Source organism: Prionailurus bengalensis, chromosome C1 (assembly GCF_016509475.1).
Source record: "Prionailurus bengalensis isolate Pbe53 chromosome C1, Fcat_Pben_1.1_paternal_pri, whole genome shotgun sequence".
Lineage (NCBI taxonomy): Eukaryota > Metazoa > Chordata > Mammalia > Carnivora > Felidae > Prionailurus > Prionailurus bengalensis.
Genome location: NC_057345.1, coordinates 213454024 through 213475615, shown reverse-complemented (window position 1 = coordinate 213475615; position 21592 = coordinate 213454024). Strand labels below are relative to the sequence as shown.

Here is a 21592-nt window from a genome sequence, read left to right as displayed (position 1 = left end):
ATGAGTCAATTAATCAGTGCATACATTTACATGAACATTTCTCTTTTTAAAGTTGGCATTTTTATCATGAAACTTCAGTCAGTTTCCTCGGACAATTTTGCTTTTTTATGGCTATACACATTTACATATTTTGAAGGCGGTGCCATATAGAAAATATGGGCCTTGAAGCCAGAAACTCTGTATTTAAGATCCTCCCTGTTCTAGCTATGTGATCTTGGATAAGTCATTTAAACCCTCTGAGACTTTGCTTTCTTTTGAATAAAATGGGTTGGTATTAGAATCTTGCATAGGTAGTATATACTTGATAAATGGTATAGCTGCTGCTGTTGTTATATTGATGAAGAAAAAAATGTGTATTAATTCGGATAGTTTAGAGGAAGGCTTATACCCTGTCTTCCAGAACCAGGGTCAGTAAACTTTTTTTACGAGGTGCGGGACAGCAAATATCTTGGGCTGTGTGGGTCATGTAGTCTCTGTTGCAGTTACCCTGCTGTTGTGGGGCAGAAGCAGCCACTGACTTTGTTTTAATGAAAGTGATCTACAGGGTGAAGCAGCGGTCCTGATTTGGCCTGTGTGCCAGTTTGCCAGCCCCCGTTCCACGGTATTACTTGCTACCTTTACTTTGTTCACAGGAATTTGAAATGGCATCTATGTGTTCTAAAGATCGTGTGATGATGTCTAAGCGATGAAGGAATTTGGTGTAAATGGCTAAGGACAAAGACTGGGATTTCATTTAAACCCTGGCTCTGATACCATTAACTTTGTGACCTTGGGTCAGTTACTTTATTTCGGCTTTAGTTTTTCCATTTGGAAAATGGGAATAATAGTAATACCTATCGTAGGCTTGTTGTGAGGATTAAAATAGTTAATGTGTAAACTGTAAAATAGTGGCTACTGTAGGATAAGTGCTCGATGTGTTCTTATTTGTTAATAATCATTCTTTTTGAGAGGAAGCATTTCTATTTTCCTTTGTTGATTGTCTAAAAAGAGGTTTGGGAAGATGGGTTTCTCTGGCATCATCTTGGAATTATGCAAGTGGTAGAGTCTTAAGGTTGAAGGAGATAATTTGATAGGTTCGGTGGACTCAACAGCAAGATGAATTTGGTCCCGGTTTCCCGGTTGTTTGAACTCAAATCGGACAAGTTAGTAAGGTGCAAATGATAGAAAAATCTTACTTTACAGGATTCTTTTGAGTTTGTAACGAGAGAGTGAAGTGCTTAGCACAGTACCTTGTTCACAGTGAAGTGATCAGATGGTAGTTGCTATGATTACAATTTTTTTTGATTAGGTATTGGCTCCTAGAAGGAGTTTAATAGTAGCTTTTATTCTATGTAACAGAACCATATAATAGTTCTTTTAAATGATGGCTTATTGTCACAGTTGCTGTAAATGTCTAAAATTACAGTCAACAGGGTGTGAATTTATTGTTTTTCAGATGTTATAATTTAGGTGTTAGTAAATTTAATGGACAATTAAAATGACACTTTAAAGGTTGAAAGGAAAAGTATCCTGACCTGGACTAACATGAAGTGTTTGGAAAAGTTTTTTGGGGACCGTATGTACATCTGATCCAGGTTCAAAGATTTTATCGTTGCTAATTATAGTCTCTTTGACTACTAATAGTTTCAGTAAGGTCAGTGTTAGATGTGTGATATGGCTTAAGGTTTTTTGTTTTGATGGCTTTTTGATATAACTTCAGACTCCTAAAAATGTTGTAAAAGTAGTGTAAAGAATATCCCATATTCCCTTTATCCAGTTCCAATGTCAAATTTTTATATCGTTAGAAGATAAGTCTGTTTTCTCTTTTAAAAGTTTTTTAATCAATAAAAAGCCTTTTTTTTTTTTTTAAGGAAATACATGTAAAATCGGAAAAAAGGTCAGTGCAGTGAACACTTTTTTTTTTTTAATGTGGCTCTTTACCAGTCATTAATACACTTGTTGACTTTTCAGAATGTTGCGAATGGGTTTTGTTCCTGACTCTAGGCTGTCATTACTGAACATTACTATTGGCAGTCGGACCCTCCTAAATAGCCTGCTTTTTAAGGAATTACTTGCTTCGTACAGTGAGTGCGCCTTGCCCCTCCCTTGCTGGCTGGTGGTCTTGTATATGTTGCGGTACTCTGTGTGTTCCCCCTACTTCCCCTGGCTCTTAATATGTGTTGAGTTGCAAAATCACTTCCTAGAATTGTGCATTAAGCAAGTAAGTTCTGAGTGAAGGCTTGCGTTGCGTGGCTTTAAGAAGGTGATAATTCTGGTAGCTCATTTTAAAGATGTATTCTCAGCACTTTTTAGTGGAGGGGATCAATAAGACCTTTTAAAAAAGATACTTTAAACTGGTTTCTGAAAAGGGTACGATAAGTGAGAGCCTTATTCTGCAACAAGTAAGGGCCTATTGTGTGCCCTGAAGACCTATTGTACAAAATCTTTTGCCCTTAACTTTCAACATATAATCTTTTTTTTTCCCTAAATGCCTTCTCTGCTTTTGCCTGCTATTCCTTATTAATGATTCCTTCTGTCTGTGCCTGCGTGCTTGAAGAGTCTTAGGTGAGAGGACTTAAACATTAAAAAACCCAAAAAACCACAAAACACCTCTTCTTGGATTTATTAAAACATTTTTTTTAATGTTTATTTTATTTTTGAGAGAGACAGAGCACGGGCAGGGGAGGGGCAGAGAGAGAGGGAGACACAGAATTTGAAGCAGGCTCCAAGCTCTGAGCTGTCGGCACAGAGCCCGACATGGGGCTTGAACCCACCAACCCTGAGATCGTGACTTGAGCTGAAGTTGGACACTTAACCCACTGAGCCGCCCAGGCGCCCCCGAAACACCTCTTTTTAAAGAGTAGTCTTAGATTTATAAAAAAGTTGGAGAGATAGTTACCTTATACTCCTCACCCTGTTTCCCTTTTCTTAAGATCTTAGCATGAGTGTATTTTTGACTCAATTAATGTACCAGTATTGGTAGATTATTACTACCCACACTTTATTTGGATTTCCTTAGTTTTTATCTAGTGTCTTTCTGTTCCAGGATCCTGGATGGATTTTGTGAGGCATTTATTTCTGATAATAAAGTACAGTCAATAAATTTGAATAAAGAAAAATATAAAGAGAAAATTAAGAACCCGTCCATAATGTTTCTACCTGACACACCAGTGTAAACATTTTTGTGTTTTTTTTTCTAGCTTTTGTTTTAATAAAAAGGGGTCCATGTTATGTTTTTCCTCATGCTGTTATATGATGCACATTTCTCTGTTTTGTTCTTTATTGTTTACTTTATATTTACTTGTCTAATTGTTTTGGCAGATTTTTAAAAAAACTGTCGTTAATACTTTAAGGAACCGCTTTGTACTAAGTTTTAGAATGAGGGGTATTTATCCATTTGTATTAACTTGGAAAACATTCTTGTGTGTGAGAGGTGTGCATGTGTATGAGACAGGTGTGTGTGTGTGAGAGAGAGGTGTGTGTGTGTGTGTGTGTGTGTGTGTGTGTGTGAGTGAGTGAGAGAGAGAGAGAGAGAGAGAGAGAGGTGTGTGTGCACGTGGTAGCATTTGGTTGGAGAGTTAGAATGCTCCATAGGACTCCTTTCTGTTCTGCCTCTTGCCAACCTCTCTGACCTTAGCTCTTCTTTCACCTTTTAGTGGCCCTTTGTGCTGCCTGGAATGCTCTTCTAGATCTTCTGCATCTGTCTCCTCATGTCTGAGGTCTTGGCTCAGAAGTTACCCCTCGAAGAGGCCTTATTTGGCCACCCTATCCATGATACATAATAATCTCTTTGATAGGAAGTTTCACCTGCAGGTAATAGAAAACTTGACTGGACCTTAAACAGTTCGAGGTTTATTTTTCCTCCTATGACGTGGTTCAGGTATGCAGTGGTTCCAGCAAGGATCAAACTCTGTTTCTGCTCTGCCACTGTTAACAAGTGGTTCTCATGGACACTGCATAGCTGCGTCATGGCTTGAAGTCACTATGTTCATCACATTTGAGGCAGGAAGGAGATGTGGGCCTTTTTTTAAATTAATTAATTAATTAATTAATTTTTTAATGTTTGTTTATTTTTGAGACAGGGAGAGACAGAGCATGAATGGGGGAGGGTCAGAGAGAGAGGGAGACACAGAATCCGAAGCAGGCTCCAGGCTCTGAGCTGTCAGCACAGAGCCCGACGCGGGGCTTGAACTCACAGACTGCGAGATCATGACCTGAGCCAAAGTCAGACACTCAACTGACTGAGCCACCCAGGTGCCCCCTTTTTTTTTTTTTTTTAAAAGGAAGCTCGATGCCCAGTGTGGGACTTGAACTCATAACCCCAAGATGAAGAGCTGCGTGTTCTATGATCCAGCTGGCTACCTCCTGGGGCCTTTTATTTAAAATCCAGAAAGCAAAAGTATTCCTAGAGGAAGCCCAGCATATGTTACCATACCTCTTATTGGGGAAGAGCTAGGGTATACCTCTGTCAAAAACAAATATGAGTAATGGTATTGTTGTATGAAGATAGGTTTAAACCACTGATTTTTGAATTCTTTGGATCTGCAATCCATGATAAGAAATGCCCTACTTTGCATTTCCAGTGTATGTGTAGATACGTGTATGCAACTGAAATTTCACAAACAGTACTTAAGCATTAGGCACGCTATTTTCTATTTTCTATTTCATTTAAAACCTCTGATTATGATCTTTTAAGTCTGAGAATTCTTAACCTTTTTTTGTGGTGTGGACCCCTGTAGCAGTCTTAAGCAGTACACTCCTCAAAAAAGTATTTTTAAATCCTGAAATAATTGCATAAGACAAAAACTCCAGTATATCAGAATGTTGAATCTATCTCTTAAACTGCTAAACTAGTATGTTGTAATGCAGTAATATGTTTCTTTATTTTCACTTTCAATAACATGATCTAGCAGCTGTTCAGAGTAGTGATGAGTGTAAATGATATCTTGAGGTATGTGCAACAATTGTAATGTGATAGGATAATATCTGTGATTTCTCTTGGTGCAAGGCCAAAGGTACTGCCAATAATGCTGTGGTTTGTTGCCTATTCATGATGGAGGGAAATGTTAAATTTCAGTTAGAGGTTAGTGAAATTATATTCTTTAGAATCTAAGTTCATGAACTCCTGATTATGAACCCCTGGTCTTAATTGATTTCAAGGCTCTAATCATGCAGTTTGAGAAAAAATACTGGCTTTGGCCCAATCATGACTCATCCTTTAGGGCCAGGGGAGTAGCCTACTTCCTCAGAGGTGAATGGATTTGTACCCCCCTATAAGGCAGGATTCTTTTAGCAGGGAAGAGAGTGGGGTACATGGAATTAGGGTAGGGAATGTTATCTTCTGCCTTCTCCTGCCTGTAGTCCCCCCTCCTTTATTCTTTCCAATTGTTTTAATTTTCTTCCTGCGCTATCCAGTGTTACTGTTTCTGCCTCTCCAGTGGAATGTAAGTTCCCTAAGGGAGAGACTGTCTATTTTTCCCTTTCTCCTAGTGCCTAAGGCCTAGGAACTAGGAAGTAGGGTAATCAAGAATTGAGCAGCTGAGTAAAACCTGTGGACTCCCCTATACCGTACAGTGAGTGTGGGCCTTGGTATCCCCCTCCTCCTCCCTTTTCCCTTCTCTCAAAGAAACAGGTGTGACTGATGTAAAGGCTCGAATGTGAGAAATGTAGGTAAAGGCCCTGCTACAAAATGCTTCACACACGAGATGATTCTCCTGGTGGACAGGGGTGTAAAATGACTTGCGTTCATGTGGTTCCCTGCCTCGCACTATCAGATCTGTGGGTGTATTTCAAATAGTTTGTAAGCCAGGAACAGAGATAGTTTTTCTTAATTTGTATAAGAGGAATAAAAAGAAAATTATTCAATAAAGAACTGTAGTCTAAGGGCATGAATCTAAACCTCCCTGGAGTTAATAGTATGCTTGTTATCTTTACAGTTTTTTTTTTTTTAAACTTCAGGGCAATCTTCCTTTCCTTTTATTTATTTCTTTCCCTTTTTTTATTTTTATATTATTATTTTATATTATTTTTTTAAGTAGGCTTCATGCCCAGCGCCAAGCCCAACTCAGAGCTTGAACTCACAACCCTGAGGTCAAGAGTTGCAACAACTGAGCCACCCAGGCACCCCTTTCTTTCCCTTTTTATCTATTTTATTTTTTAAAATTTATTTTTTATTTAAGTTTATTAGAGTGCACGCATGTAAGAAAGGCGGAGAAAGAGGGAGAGAGAGAATCCCAAGCAGGCTCTATGTTGTTAGCACAGAGCCCAATGTGGGGCTTGATCCCACAAACTCTGAGATCATGACCTGAGCTGAAGTCAAGAATCGGATTGCTTAACCAGCTGAGCCACCCAGGTCTCCCTTTAAAGTAATATTTCTGACTTAAAAGACACATTAATGCCTTTTGCACAGTTGGACTGCAAAATTCTGTTGATTGAATGCATTTTTATGAGTCTGCATATTTGTCTTGAATATTTGCCTCTCAGTCTTTAGGGTTTGTTAAAGTTTTGTTACAAGGTAAACTAGTACTTCTTTTGGATCACTGGACTTGTGAGTCCTAGAAGAACTTCATTTGGAACAGATAAGTTGGGTTTAATTGTTTTGTTTGCTTTAGAAAACGTTAATAATGCTTAAATTGATCAAGTGTGAGATACTATGAAATATAGTTGTTAGTTCCTATGTAAGTACCTCTGGTTTTTATTTTATTTTTATATTTAATAGCAATGTTGGGAAACAGGAAAAAGCTATTGACTTCCTAAGCAGTGTAAGGACTATGAAGGAAGAAGGCATCATTTATTAGAGAATAGGAAGATGTATAAGTGCATCATTTATTAGAGAATAGGAGGATGTATAAGTAGTGAAGAAATTGGATTATCAGTCAGATTTAGTAAATGCGTTAAAAAATAGATTCCATACTTACCTGGCAGGGGAGATACCATGATCACGAAGGTGGTTTTCCCAGGGCGAGGCTTATCCATTGCACTCCGGATGTGCTGACCCCTGCGATTTCCCCAAATGTGGGAAACTCGACTGCATAATTTGTGGTAGTGGGGGACTGCGTTCGCGCTTTCCCCTGGTTAAAAAAAAAAAGAAAAAAAGAAAAAAAAATAGATTCCATTATATATAGGAGTCTTTTCATTCTTAACAAACGATGATTATTTGTCTTTAAATGTCATTTGGTTTGCAGTACCTTTCAATACCTATTGGGAAGAGTCTGGCATGTTACATTTTATTTGTTGACATATATGAAGATCCCAAAGCAACAGCTTTGGAGTTTTCCTTTTTATGCAATACTTCGGAAGGCAGGAACCACTTTCAAAGCAGAACAGAATTTTTAAAACTGCTTTATCCAGATAATGTAATTCATATGCCATACAATTCACCCGTTTAAAGTCTACAGCATTTTTAATATATTCAGAGTTGTGCAACCATCACCACTGTCTACTTTCAGAACACTTTCATCGCTCCAAAATAGACCCTGTACTCACTGGATTCTGTACATTTTAGTTTAAGTTTTAGAATTGACAATTTGGAGATAATGTGCTTTCTGTTACTTAAAATCATACCAGGTAAGACCAGTCTGGCCCATTGTGTAATGTGGGACTACACATGGGAACCCCCTGTTACTTGGATTTGTCCTCCAAGGAGGGTTCATCCCTTATGATAATTTTTCTATTTGAAGTTATTATTAGTTGAAGTTAAACATCCTATTAACTAGAAACTCTGCTTCTTTGTTGGCTGTAACAGTGTCACCTGAACAAGGCAGGATAGGAAACTGTTCTTGGAAGATGCCACATGTACTTCAGAACCAAATTCGGAGGGCTAATTCTCCATGGTAGGGAGCAACTTAGGAGTTCTTTCTGCTTTTCCAAGGTAGAAGAAGTCCAACGAACCGATAAAAATTGAATTTTTGATTGGCTTCTACAGACTAATATCCCGTTTCTTATTTAGAATTTTATACAGAATGTTTTGTTTTAAAACACACCTATTAACACTCTACATTACTGTATCTGGAATGCGGTTTAGTTGGAAGTGTTTAGGTATGATTTCTGTCTTTGGAGTGTCTTTTGTCATTTCTGTTGTTAAGGTGTTTTCAGGCTCTCCTCTTAGACCCTAGCCGGCTATTTTCTGTTCGTTCGTTCGTTCGTTCATTCATTCATTCATTCATTCATTCATCTATTCATTCATCTATGTTCCTAAGTCCTTCTGAAGCTGTTTCTCTGTCTGAAATGCTCTCCTTGCCTTCCAGTCCCTCTCTCTTCTGGACAAATATTTGGGTTTTTTTTTTTTTTTTTTTTAGTTTATTTATTTTGAGAGAGAGCGCAAGCGGGGTAGGGGTAGAGAGCGGGGCGAGAGAGAATCCCAAGCAGGTGTCGTACTGCCCGGGCTCTGTAGGGCACAGACTCATGAGTTGTGAGACCATGACCTGAGGTGAAACTGAGAGGCAGACACCTAACGACTGAGCGAGCCCCCCCGGCTGCCCCGAAAATACCTTCTTATCCATAAGAGTTTTCCTGCTTGCATCCCTGGGAGGTGTATTGCCTCCCCTAAGGAAGGATTGGGTTGTTCTTTTGTAATAGTTCTTCCAGTGGTAGTCTATTAGTTTTCATTCTAGGTACTTTACAGTTTGGTTTTTCATTGGTCTGAGCTTCCCAGACTTCCTTTAGGTCTTACATGCATGTTACCCAAGATTCTAATAGCATCATCACTATCTGCTCATCTTCTCTATTTTTATTTATTTATTTATTATTATTAATTTTGAATGTTTACTCGTTTTTGAGGTAGAGAAAGAGACAACACAGCAGGGGAGGGGCAGAGAGAGAGAGAGGGAGAACAGAATCCGAAGCAGGCTCCAGGCTCTGCACTGTCAGCACAGAGCCCAACCTGGGACTCGAATTCACAAACCGCAAGATCGTGACCTGAGCCGAAGTTGGACACTTAACCGACTAAGCCACCAGGTGCCCCTCCCTCATCTTACTTTAAAAAAGGGCCAGGGCTAGCTGCTGTCTCAGCACAGCACAAAATGAAATCTTTCTTAACCCTTTAATCGCTTGGTTTATTCTTACTGGTTTTGTGATTCTTTTTTTCCAGGAGAAACCTAATTGTCCTGTTTTATGTTTTGGTATTACCTTCTCTTTCTACCTTTCTTCCTAGTTTTGTTTTGTTTTTTTTTCCTTGTTTTTTTTGTGTGTTTGTGTGAGAAATGACTACGCATAGAAGTTTGGTTCTGGTTTCATTTGGTTCTCTTTCTCTTTTACTCCTACTGCAAGTGGGTACTGGTATTAGTTGTATTTCATCTTAATATTTTTCTCCCTTAAATTTTAATAAAGGATGGGGAAAGAAGATACTGAATTTTGATTCCTTGATACTGATTTTAGCATATTCAGCAATGCTATTTAGTACGGTTTTTAGAGTGGTATGTTATTTTAGTGTTACTGTATGTGTTACCACTTAATTTTGAATTTTTTTCACTAAGGGTTATATGTAGTGTATTACAAATGGAAAGTTACAAACTAGGTTTGATGCATACTTTTTTTAATTTAAAAAATAAATTTTTTTTTTTAACGTTTATTTGTTATTGAGAGACAGACTAGGGGAGGGGCAGAGAGAGGAGGAGAGACAGAATCTGAGGCAGGCTGCAGGCTCGGAGCTGTCAGCACAGAGCCCGGTGGGGGGTTCGAACTCACAAACCGCGAGATCATGATCTGAGCCGAAGTCGGATGCTCAACCGACTGAGCCACCCAGGTGCCCCGATGCATATACTTTTAAAAAAAAGCATTGTATAAGTAAATTCGTCTGAGAGAAGACTGGAGTTGTAATCTGGTTTCAATTTTAGATACTTGAGCACAGTTGGATTTCCTTTGAATCTCGTCTGTTAGATATGAGTAATCTTGCTATAGTTCTGGAATTGCTAGGATTAAAGAAAGTCATGTGTTAGACGTATACAAAGTATTCATATAGAACAACAATATACAAAAACTTAGTAGTTTTGTCTTTGTTATTGGAGGAAACACTGAATCTCCATGAATGAGTTGGGATTAAAAGAACATCTCAATTTGGAGGCCTGAAAAGTAAAGTAGGACTTAAAAAAACAAAACAAAACTTTAAGCATTAATTGAACGCTGGGTCACCTGGAGCTGTTGGTTACTTGAGATCGACTAACTACCCATCTGTGTCTCATGAAATCTTTTAAGGATGGAATCAGGAAGCTGGGCCTCAGGAACAACAAACTGAAACCAACAGTTCAGATAGTCTTACCTGTTGTCTCTACCCCGTGTGTGTCTGCTTTGTCCCTTTCTCTCAAGACTGCTTCCTAATGAGGCTGTGTTAAACATAGCCATTATAATGCCAGGCTTTACCCTTAACAGTCTAGGTACCCAGAGAATCTTGGGGAAGGACTCTTGAGTAGTCCAGCATAGGTCATTTACAGTCTCCTGAGCCCTAGTTAACTTGTGGGTGTTGTGGGATATAGGGGCTTATCATGTAGTATGTGGCAGCTTCTGTAGGAATCTGTGGGAATACATTGCATAGAGAGAAACCGATGAAACGTGGTTGTCTAGTATGCGTACCCCTTGTATTTAATGTCGTAGTTCAGTTTGCAAAATGCCATAGAGCTCTTCAGATCTCTTCTGTAATACGCAGAAACATTGAGAAATTTAAGGCAAGATTTTTTTTTTAATGTTTATTTTTGAGTGAGCGAGCACAAGCTGGGGAGGGGCAGGGCCGGGGTGGGGGTGGGGGACAGAGGATCCGATTCGGGCTCTGCGCTGACGGCAGAGAACCCATGTGGGGGCTCAAACATATGAACCATGAGGTCGTGACCTAGCTGAAGTCAGATGCTCAATTGACTGTGCTACCCAGGTGCCCCATACTTTAATGTTTTTATTTGTTTATTTTGATGTTTTTATTTATTTTTGAGAGAGACAGCGAGTGGGGGAGGGGCAGAGAGAGGGAGACACAGAATCCGAAGCAGGCTCTGGGCTCCGAGCTGTCAGCATGGAGCCCAACACGGCGTTCGAACTCACCAGCCATGAGATCATGACCTGAGCGAAAGTTGGACGCTCAGCCAACTGAGTCACCCAGGCACCCCTTTAATCAGTTTTTAAAACCTTACTAGATAGTGTATGTTCATTTACATTTATCTGTCACCTTTATTTTTGCAGTACTGTATGTGGGGTAATTTTATTGCTGGTGGAAAAACTCAGTTTTTAATCTGACAAAAGCTTAATTCTTAAAAGATAATTTCATATGGTATAGAATTCTCAGTTGGCACATATCTTTAGTGTGCTGAAGAAAATAATTCCACTGTCTTCTGGCTTCCATCATTGCTGTCAAGAGGTCAGCTGAGAGTCTGTAAAAAATAATTTCTCTCCTTTCCTTAGATAGATTTTCTCTATCTTTGATACTTTGTCATTTCCTTATGACATGTCTAGGTAAATGTCTTTTTATGTATCCCGTTTAAGATCATTTGGGCTTCTTGAGTTTAAGCGTTGGTAGAGAACACCAGTGAGAGCACCAGTGCTAGAAGATTCCAAGCCATTAAATGTTTAGATATGCCTCTACAATGCCTTCATTCTTGTACTTTTGCGATTGTAAGTGTTATGTTTGAACGTCTTACTTTATCCTCAGTATATCTTCATTTTTAATCTGTTGGCTTCTGTGTTGAATTCTCTGTAATTTTGGTCTTAATGTTTGTTGCCAGATCTGTCTATTGAGCTTTATTTTTATACACATATTAGAAGTTCAATGTTTATTTTATTTATTTTTGAAAGAGAGAGCATGAGCGGGGTGGGGGAGGGGGTGCAGAGAGAGAGAGAGAGAGAGAGACATAGAATCCGAAGCAGGCTCCAGGCTCTGAGCTGTCAGCACAGATACCGACGTGGGGTTGGAACCCATGAACCATGAGATCATGAGCTGAGCTGAACTTGGACGCTTAACCCACTGAGCCACCCAGGCGCGCCCCACCCCGCCTTTGGCTTTTTCAATTTTGTCTCTATATCTTTAAACATAGAATTTTAAGATTTGCCTGATAATTCTAATATCTGAAATCTATGTGACTGTTTCTGTTGTTTGTTTTTGCAAGTTCTTGTTCATGGTGCCTTGTTTACTTATGTATACTCTGTGTGGTGTTCACCATGTAGTTTATTTGTAGAGGTTTCCTGAACCTGGAATAAAGGAGCCTTTATCCAGAGAAGATGTGCTTTGGCTTCTGGCAGGTATTTAAGTGCACAAAAACTTTGCTACCAAAAATGTAGCCCTTCGCCTGGCAAGGGAACTTGTTAGAAATGCATCACACCAGGCCTGTACTTATATTTTAATAAGAACCTGCATTTTAATGAGATCCCTAAATCAGTGTTAGGCAGGCTAAATATTGAGCCGCCCTGTACTGAAAAATTGGCAAGATTTGGAATACTCCGGTTTGAAGTTTCTTGGATTATTCAGATTATTAAAATTTCAGATTATTCAGAATATGACAGGAAATCTTGGCAAGGCATGTGTAGCTTTCAGATTTGGTTTTTTACTTTCTCTTTTCTCTCCATCAGTGACTCTTCCTGTCCTCACTGCTTAGCAAGTTGATTTAGCAATTTAAAAAAACATTTTTTTTAATGTTTATTTATTTTTGACAGAGCATGAGTGGGGGAGGGGCAGAGGGAGAGGGAGACCCAGAATCCGAAGCAGGCTCCAGGCTATGAGCTGTCAGCACAGAGCCAGACACGTGGCTCGAACTCACAGACCGCGAGATCATGACCTGAGCCAAAGTTGGACGTTCATCCGACTGAGCCACCCAGGCTCCCCTGATTTAGCAATTGAGTGGAATGAGGATTAGGGATATATCTGGTCATTTTAATCCTCAAGGTGTAGCTCATAGTGGGTTGTTTTTAATAAATTGATGATGACCAAAATTTGAAATAAGATTAGGTTCTTGAGTAATTTGGGTTTGGAGAGTAAAGTGGGGAAAAGCTTCAAACAAGTGATCAACATCATTCATCGTTAAGGAAATCTAAATTAGATCAGTGAGATACCACTATACCTCCATCAGAATGGTTAAATTTTAAAAGACTAACACCATGTGTTGACAAGGTTATGGAGCAACTTGAAATTGTATACTTATCGATAGGACTGTAAAATAGTATAGTTGCTTTCGGAAAGGTTTTGTGGTTCTTTTAAAAGTTAATTATAATTGTTAGGGTGCCTGGGTGGCTCAGTCAGTTAAGCATCTGACTCAGCCCAGGTCATGATCTCACAGTCTGTGGGTTCAAGCCTTGCATCAGGCTCTGGGCTGACCACTCAGAGCCTGGAGCATATTTTGGATTCTGGGTCTTCCTCTCTCTCTGCCCCTCCCCTGCTCACATGCATGTGTGCGCACTCTCAAAAATAAACAAACATTTAAAAATGTTTAAAAAAAGTTAATCATAATCTTCACGATGATCTAGATATTTTGCTCTTAGTATTTACTTAAGAAAAATGAAAGCATATATCTATGAAAAGACTTCCAGAAGAATGTTTGTAGCAGCTTCATTCATAATGGCCCAAACTTAGAAACAGTTCATGTGTTTGCTAACAGAAGAATGGATAAACAAAATGTGATATAATCATACAGTGGAATACTACTTAGCAGTAAAAACTGATAACACTCAGCCACGTGAATGAATCTCAGGATATACAGAGTTAAGGAAGCTTTATGCAAAGGAGTGCACATTCTGTGGTTAAATTTACATGAAATTGGAAAATAGGCAAAACTAATCTCTGAGAAAAATTAGAACGGCACTTTGAGAGTTGGGAAAAGTGCAGGATTGGGTGGGAGCACAGAAACTTTCTTGAGTGGTATTCTATTTGATAAGGGTTTAGTTAACACATTTAGGATTAGGTGTATGCATTTGACAAAATTCATTAAATTTTATGCTTAAGATTTGTGCATTTCACTGTTTGTAAATGTAACAAAATTTGAAACAAAATTTTCATGTTACTTAGTGATATACACAAAGTATAATGATGTCTGCAACCTAACTTTGAAATGCATCAGAAATAGGATGGACATTTGGCCAGACAGGGATGTATAGGTGAATAGATAGGGATACATATGTGATAAAGGAGATTAACACACCACTACTTGTAAAAAGCTAGGTGATGGAATTATGGGTGTTTATTAAACAGTTCTTTCAAATTTTTGTATTTTGAAAATTTTCATAACAAATTGTTGGGGAGAAAGTAGTGAGAGAGAAGTGAAAAAGATTAAAATGAGTTCAGAAAGGGAATTGGATTTATACAACTAGCCTGTTGTACGAATTCTGTTCATTTTACATTTGTGCCATGTTAAGGATGATAGCTATTGATTTGAAAGTGGCTTTTAATTTTTTGATTTAATCCTTTTATTCAGCTAAGAAATTTTTGTTTTAGGCTAGAAAGCAGGAGAATCGCCTGTCTGTATCGACTGTAGTGTGCCAAAGACTCTTTGTAGCTCAATTATTGCTGGCTGTGTCCACTCGTGTGTATGTAACAGATCCAGTGCTCCGTTTAGAAGAAGGGCTTTTGTTAATATACCTTATTGTTCCACCCCAGGGTTGTTTCACTTTATTTCATCATATTCCGTGTTTACATGTTATTTACATGTTACTGCTTAAGGCGCCCGTTAGTCAGTACTTGTGATTTAGCAGGATGCTGAAGGGCGGAAAGCCTAAGGTGGAGGTGTTGTGCTAGAATGGAGTCATGTGATCGCTGTTGAGCTCCGCTGCAGATAGTTGGGCAGAGTGTGGAATTGATTCTGCATCCTCTGGAGTTTACTGTGAGGCAGTTGGATCTCATAGTATCAGAAGACTCGTACTCAGCTTCATATGATGTATGAGGAGGGAGTACTTCTCCACTCAGGAACTATGAAAACAGGACTGTGGGAAGATGTCCAGTCACTGTGGCCACTTCCCGCACGGATGGGGGACAGGGTTTGTTTTCTTTTGTATCTTCACCTCTGAGAGGCATGTTTTCTTTGATAATTTTACACTGTTAGAGTTGGGAGTCGGGCAGCAGGGATTTAAAGGATGAATTAATGAAATGTAGGTTGACACATTTAGGTCAAGGATGATTTGTTCTATATCCAGAAGCTCAATTTTTCTCATTTCTGATAGAGAACTCTCAATGGACATTTTTTTTAAAAAAGCAAGTGGTGATGACTCTGGAAACAAAAGCAACAGTCTTCCTTTCCCCTCCAGAGATGATAGTAACATATATTTGAGTGCTCACTCTTTCTCTAAGAGACTGTTGTTATGGAGGGTTTCAAACATACAGAAATAGAACTGTCTCTTGAAGCTCTGTGGACCCACAACCCAGCTCTGACACCATTAGCTCCTGGCCACTCCATCACCATACTCTTAACCCCGCCTCAGTTACTTTGAAGCAAATTTTTTTAGTTGTTATTTGATCTGTAAATGTTTCAGTCTGCTTCTCTGAAAGATGAGAACTCTTTTTAAAGACATAAGCTTAATACCATGGTTGTATAATAAAACATAGTTCTTTAAGATCTGTAAATATCCATCCAGTGTTCAAACTTTCCATACTGCATTTTGTTGATGTATCTCTTAAAACTTAGTACGTACATGTTCTCTCTTCTCCACCCCGCCCCGCCGCCCCCCCCCCCCCCCCGCCGTGGTTTGCTTACTGTATTTTCTAAGTGTTTTACTTTCAGTTAATATTTTTTTTTTGTAATAACTCTGGTCATTTTTCCCATTAAAATTTTTTTTCAATGTTCATTTTTGAGAGAGAAAGAATGCGAGTGGGGGAGGGGCAGAGAGAGAGGGAGACACAGAATTTGAAGCAGGGTCCGGGCTCTGAGCTGGCAGCACAGAGCCCAGTGCGGGGCTTGTACCCATCAACCACGAGATCCATGACCTGAGCTGAAGTTGGACACTCAGCTGACTGAGCCACCCAGGCGCCCCAATTTTCAGTTAATTTTAATAACTTAATGAGATACAGGTATCCTCATTTTATAGGTGAGAAAACTAAGGCTTTGGTAGGTAAGAAATTTCTCCAAGGTAACATGGTTTATGCTGGAGCCATGATTCGAACTAATTAAAGAAATAGATGCCCTTTATAAGCTTCCCTCTCTGCTCTACTGTTGACATTTAAGGTATCTTTTTATGGACTTTTCCCCCTACATATGTACAGACAAATACATGGAATTTTTCCCTGTTTTGTTCTTATCCTCAGGTCTCAGCTTAACATATGATCTTCAGAGAAGTAATACCTGATGAGTCAACCTTTCCTTCCCCCTTCCTGTTACTCTCTACTTTGTCCTATTTTTCTCCTATTCCATCTTTCCTGGCAGTTACCACAATGTGCAGATAGCTGGGTTATCTTCGTCTTCCCAATTGAGCATGAGCTCCATCCAGACAAAGGTTATGCCAATGCCTGTGAAAGCTTGAAAATACTTGTTGAGGGAATTTACTGAGTTCTGCCCTTCGTCTGAGTGCAGCATTTATGTTTACCTCTTTGTTTTTAGGACTTCTGGGCCTGCCGTAGACTTGCAGCAGTGTGGCTATTTCACTATTCCCCTCCTGAAAACATTTGGATTCTCTCCAGTTTTTCCTCTGTGACATACTGCAGCTAGCATCTTGATCACATATATTCTTGCATACTTGTGCAAGTCTTTCTTTAGATTCCCTGAAGATTCCTAGAAGTGGAATGCTGGATTCTAAGAAGATGAGTGCAGGTTTTAGCTATGGGATGTAGAAGAGTCATGTAAAGATTGTGGAGGATTAGGTGAGGTGTAATGATAGCAAGAGAATGGTGTAACCTGTGTCAGTTCTCAGACCTAGCTGAATTGGAATAATGTAAGGGTCTTTAAAAAAAAAATCAGCTTTGGTTTCCCTTTACCCCCATTCTGATAGGGCCCAGGAACCTGTATTTAAAAAAAACTTAGGTTTGGGAACAACAGCTTTTTTTTTTTTTTTTTTTTTTTTAAGTTTATTATTTTGAGAGAGAGCAGAGAGCAAGCATGAGCAGGGGCAGAGTGAGGGAGAGAGAATCCCACGCAGGCTGTGTGCTCTGAGTGCAGAGCCTGATGCCGGGCTTGATTGCATGAACTGTGAGGTTATGATCTGAGCCAAGATGAAGAGTTGGATGCTTAACCGACTGAGCCACCCAGGCGCCCAGGAAACAACAGCTTTAATATTTTTCTTGGTTATAGGTTTGTTACATGTTCTGGCTCATTATGGAGGCAGTCCTTAGCACCTGTTTATTTTTAATTTTTAATGTTCGTTTATTTTTGAGAGAGAGCGAGACAGAGTGCGATCGTGAGGGACAGAGAGGAGGGAGACACAGAATCCGAAGCATGTTCTTCCAGGCTCTGAGCTGTCAGCACAGAGCCCCATGCGGGGTTTGAACTCAAGAACCGTGAGATCATGACCTGAGCCAAAGTCAGACACTTAAACTGACTGAGCCACCCAGGCCCTCCAGCACCTACTTATGTTTTGTAAAAATGCTACTGTTTGTAGAAATGTGGAGCACTGGTCTGTAGAGTTTATGACATTCTTTTTTTTTTTTTTTTTTTTTTTAAGATTTATTTATTTTTGAGACAGAGACAGAGCATGAATGGGAGAGAGGGTCAGAGAGAGAGAGGGAGACACAGAATCTAAAACAGGCTCCAGGCTCTGAACTGTCAGCACAAAGCCCGACACGGGGCTCGAATCCACGGACCGCGAGATCATGACCTGAGCCGAAGTCAGACGCCCAACCGACTGAGCCACCCAGGCGCCCCGAGTTTATGACATTCTAAATGTGAGGCTTTTTTTAACCTTTGAAAAATACTGTCTGAGACTATTTTCAAATTTACATACAATTCCTATAACATACAGAATTTTTTAAATTAATTAATTTTTCTCCTGTGACATAGATAATTTTAAACAAAAATTTGGCACTCCATTTTTCTGCTTTATATTAAAGTTACAGTCTGTATCTTGTTTCCCCAACTTTTGAGTTAAATTTTTTAGTTTTGTTTTCCCTGAGCCTAACCACAAACTTAGTAGTATTTGTTCCTGAAAATGCTTCAGGATCTAACACTGTTGATTACAGGTTACATATCGTTGTTTCAAAAAGTTGGTACCAATCCATGATTATCACAGTGTTGAAATATTTTTTGTTGTTGCCAGGCAGGCTAGGTAGACTTTTTAATACAAGCAGTCTTAAATAAATTAACCTCTCTGGTTTCATTATTATGGTGGAGTTCGCAGCAGTGATGAGAACATACATGTATTGAAGAAAATATTCTGAAATTGCCTTATTACATGTATTCTAAAGGTCATTTACCAAACAAAATTGTTTTTATCCATGGGGAGCACCTTGCTGTAAACTACAGGATACTTCGCGTTTTACTTTCAATGACTGTGATTCTTACCCAGCGGGCATCTTCCTATCCCTTCCTATCCCTGGTGGAGAGAGGCATTTTACTGATTATTCTTCCCTCCTTCCTTCAGTAGTTCTTTCCTTTTGATAATCACTGTGTCTGATTGTGGTGTTACTAGGTCTTTATGAGGAAGAATTTACACAATATACCCCATTTAAGAAAAGCTAAAATGTTAGGCTAGAGTGTTACAAAATTGAGAGCGGAATCAGATTTTAGAGGCTAGCTGGTCCATAACTTTTCCCATTTGTCTCTTCATTCCTGGGTAGGTAGGAAAGAACATCTTTAAGAGGATGTACTAAAAATGCTGGTGATAAGCTGACCTTCTACCCCCACCACCGACTGGCTAATTATGGTAGCCCGCAGGATTGAGACCTGTTAAAACTGGGTCTGTGAGCCATCTTGGGCACATGGGCCGAAACTTGCTGACTCTAGTCTATAATCTTGAGGCCTTAACAACAAGAAAGAAATGCTCTATTAAATGTAGTTAGTGTTTTGAAGGATTATAGAAGCGATAGGAGCTAAGACAGGATTTATATTAAGGAATGAGGTGCTCTGCATTTTAGAAGTAGCTGGACTGGATTGTATCTCTTTGTGATAAATTGGCTGATCATAGTATAGTATTCCACAAAATAGATTTTTGGTGCAGTGATGGATACACGATCTCTGGCTGATTCAGCATGTCATTCCTTGTGGTCTGTGTTTTAGGCAGTAAGAACTCCATTTACTTGGAAACAGGATTTGAATTACAGATTACTTTTTTTTTTTTTTAAATAAACATGTATCTGGGGTGTGGAAACCTTTGAAAATCACGTTTTGAATTTTTCTGCAGTTTTTAGTAATGAGGCCACATGACTAAAAGAAATGAAAATGAGAAAATAATCTCAACATGGCTAGTATTTTAATTTTTTTTTCTTGGTTATTCTTACCCACTAAGTGTTAAAATTACAACATATGTAATTGTGTGAAGAATTTTTTGAATAGGGAAATAGGTACATGGTTCAGAATGTGAAAGGCATCAAAGGGTCCTGTTCTAACAAGGTAGATGATTTAAAGGTTTTTTTTTAACGTATTCTTTATTAGTAATATTTAAGCCAGTTATTATTTACATGTATAATATATATGTAGATGTGTCCTGTGCCCAGCATTCTGTACCTGCTTTTTTGCTTAACAAGATCTTGACAGTAGTTCCATTTGTAGTGCATAGAGCATTTTCCTTTTTAAAAATCTTAAGGTTGTCTTTCTGTTTTATAACCTGTTTTTAACATTGTACAATAGTGTTTTTTCTTCTGTTTCTTTTATTACCCATGTCCTCCTTTTTTGTCTCCTTCAGTTGTTTGCCCAATTCAGATTTCTTCTTCTGCCCTGCAGTTCATTTTCAGTTTTGCTTTTGGTCATTCTCCTTTTGAGCAGAACAGATCATCTCCGTGCAGAGCCCGTGTGCTACCTTTTGCGTGGTGGGTTGGTGATTGTTTCCCCAGCTGATCTTAATTTTGGAGTTGCTGTTTCCCTTTCCTGCTTCTCTCTCCAGTTCTAGGCTGTTTTTGGTCCTGATTAATCAGGGTGCTGTTAAACACAAATGGCGAGCCTGCCTCCTTTTTAGTAGGTACACCTCCCTCCTGTCCCACAGCTTGTGAAATTGGCCCCTAAGGAGAAGGCACTTTGATCTTTTGTTGCCCTTGCTCTGCAATTCTGTTTTTTCCAGGAAAGGATCATTGATGGAAACCCTTGAGGTATTCTTACCTTTTTCTTCTTTAAAAACTCCATGGTCTTTACCTCTTTCCTGTTTTTGGTATAGATTTTATTGTATCTGTTGAATTGTCTTCTATGATTTAGGGTATAGTCCACTTTTCTCTGGCTTCATTATACGTGGGATTTTTTTATGAATTTTTAAGCTTTTATTCATTTTGCTTGATTTCAGGAAGGGAAATGAAGAGCTTTCACCACGCTGTCTCCTTTCTGGGAGATAACTGTTGTGTCTGGGTTACGTCCAAAAATCTTTTGAATCAAGTGTGCTTAGACCCAAGAAATATTGGAGTCTCTTATATACTAATTAATGTATTGACAGAGTCCATTGTGAATCTCAAGTCTTGTTGAATAATATACTTTGTAAGAATAATGCCAAAATTAATCTCATGAACTCTTGCCAGATGGCACGTAAGGTAGATTCTTAAGGCATATTACAATTGTAAAATGGGGGTGTTGGCATCCCTTCCTGTGCCCAGTGTTGAATTTAGTTGGTAGGTGTTGGGTGATACTTAAAAGATCGAGGGTTTGTTGTAGGCATTTTAGTTTTTAATTTGCACTTTGTAAATGAAAGTATAGTATAGAAGTTATTCAGAGTTCAGACCGTGGTGGGTCAGGTGTATTCTATTTGCCCCTCTGTAAATGGATTAGCTGTCCACAGATCAATAAGCAAAAAGTGGTTAATTTTTTGGAGTAGAATAGCATGTGTAAAGTATATTTTCCACTGGCGTTCTGGAGAGCTGGATTCTGCTGTCAGGTCTGTATATCCCTAAATAGATGTAGGCTCTTGAGCAGTTGACTCTTTGGATGAGGATATCCTCTTGCATAAATGAGATAATTCCATCAGGTATGGATTGAACATAAGTTTATGGTTTCTACTCTCATGTACGTTCTTAGTGCTGCTGGGCAGTCATCCTTTCCCATAGCTCCTTCCTCTGTTTTACTTTAGGTAAACTCTTTGAAATCTCCATTCTCTCTTATTTTTCTCATACCTGTTAGTCACAGATTCAGTCAAGCTAGGCATGTACTTCCTTGCTTCCATTTATCTTCTCTTGCCTTGGAGATTGATGTACCTTTCTTATTGAGGCTTATGCTCTTAATTCTGTTTTCCTCCTGTAGGATATTGTTAGTAAACTATACGCCGTTTCCAGCCCTTTCAGTAATTTTTTTCCTTATGACATAAACATGTTCAAGACATTTTTTTATTCAAAATTTTTTTTTTTTAAACGTTTATTTATTTTTGAGACAGAGAGAGACAGAGCATGAATGGGGGAGGGTCACAGAGAGAGGGAGACACAGAATCTGAAACAGGCTCCAGGCTCTGAGCTGTCAGCACAGAGCCCGACGCGGGGCTCGAACTCACGGGCTGCAAGATCATGACCTGAGCCGAAGTCGGATGCTTAACCGACCAAGCCACCCAGGCACCCCTAAGACATTTTTTTAGAAATGAAGATCACACCATGTGGCCTTGGTCAAACCTG

At 39.1% G+C, this 21592-nt stretch overlaps 1 protein-coding gene and 1 non-coding gene across 45 annotated transcripts in view; both read left to right on the top strand.

The window, feature by feature from the left end:
* TRIP12 (thyroid hormone receptor interactor 12) overlaps positions 1-21592 on the top strand; it is a 140475-nt gene that overhangs the window by 11649 nt on the left and 107234 nt on the right. The window lies entirely within an intron of this gene.
* LOC122482386 lies at positions 6889-7052 on the top strand. The gene has a single exon (XR_006297168.1). It is a non-coding gene; the product is annotated as a U1 spliceosomal RNA (small nuclear RNA).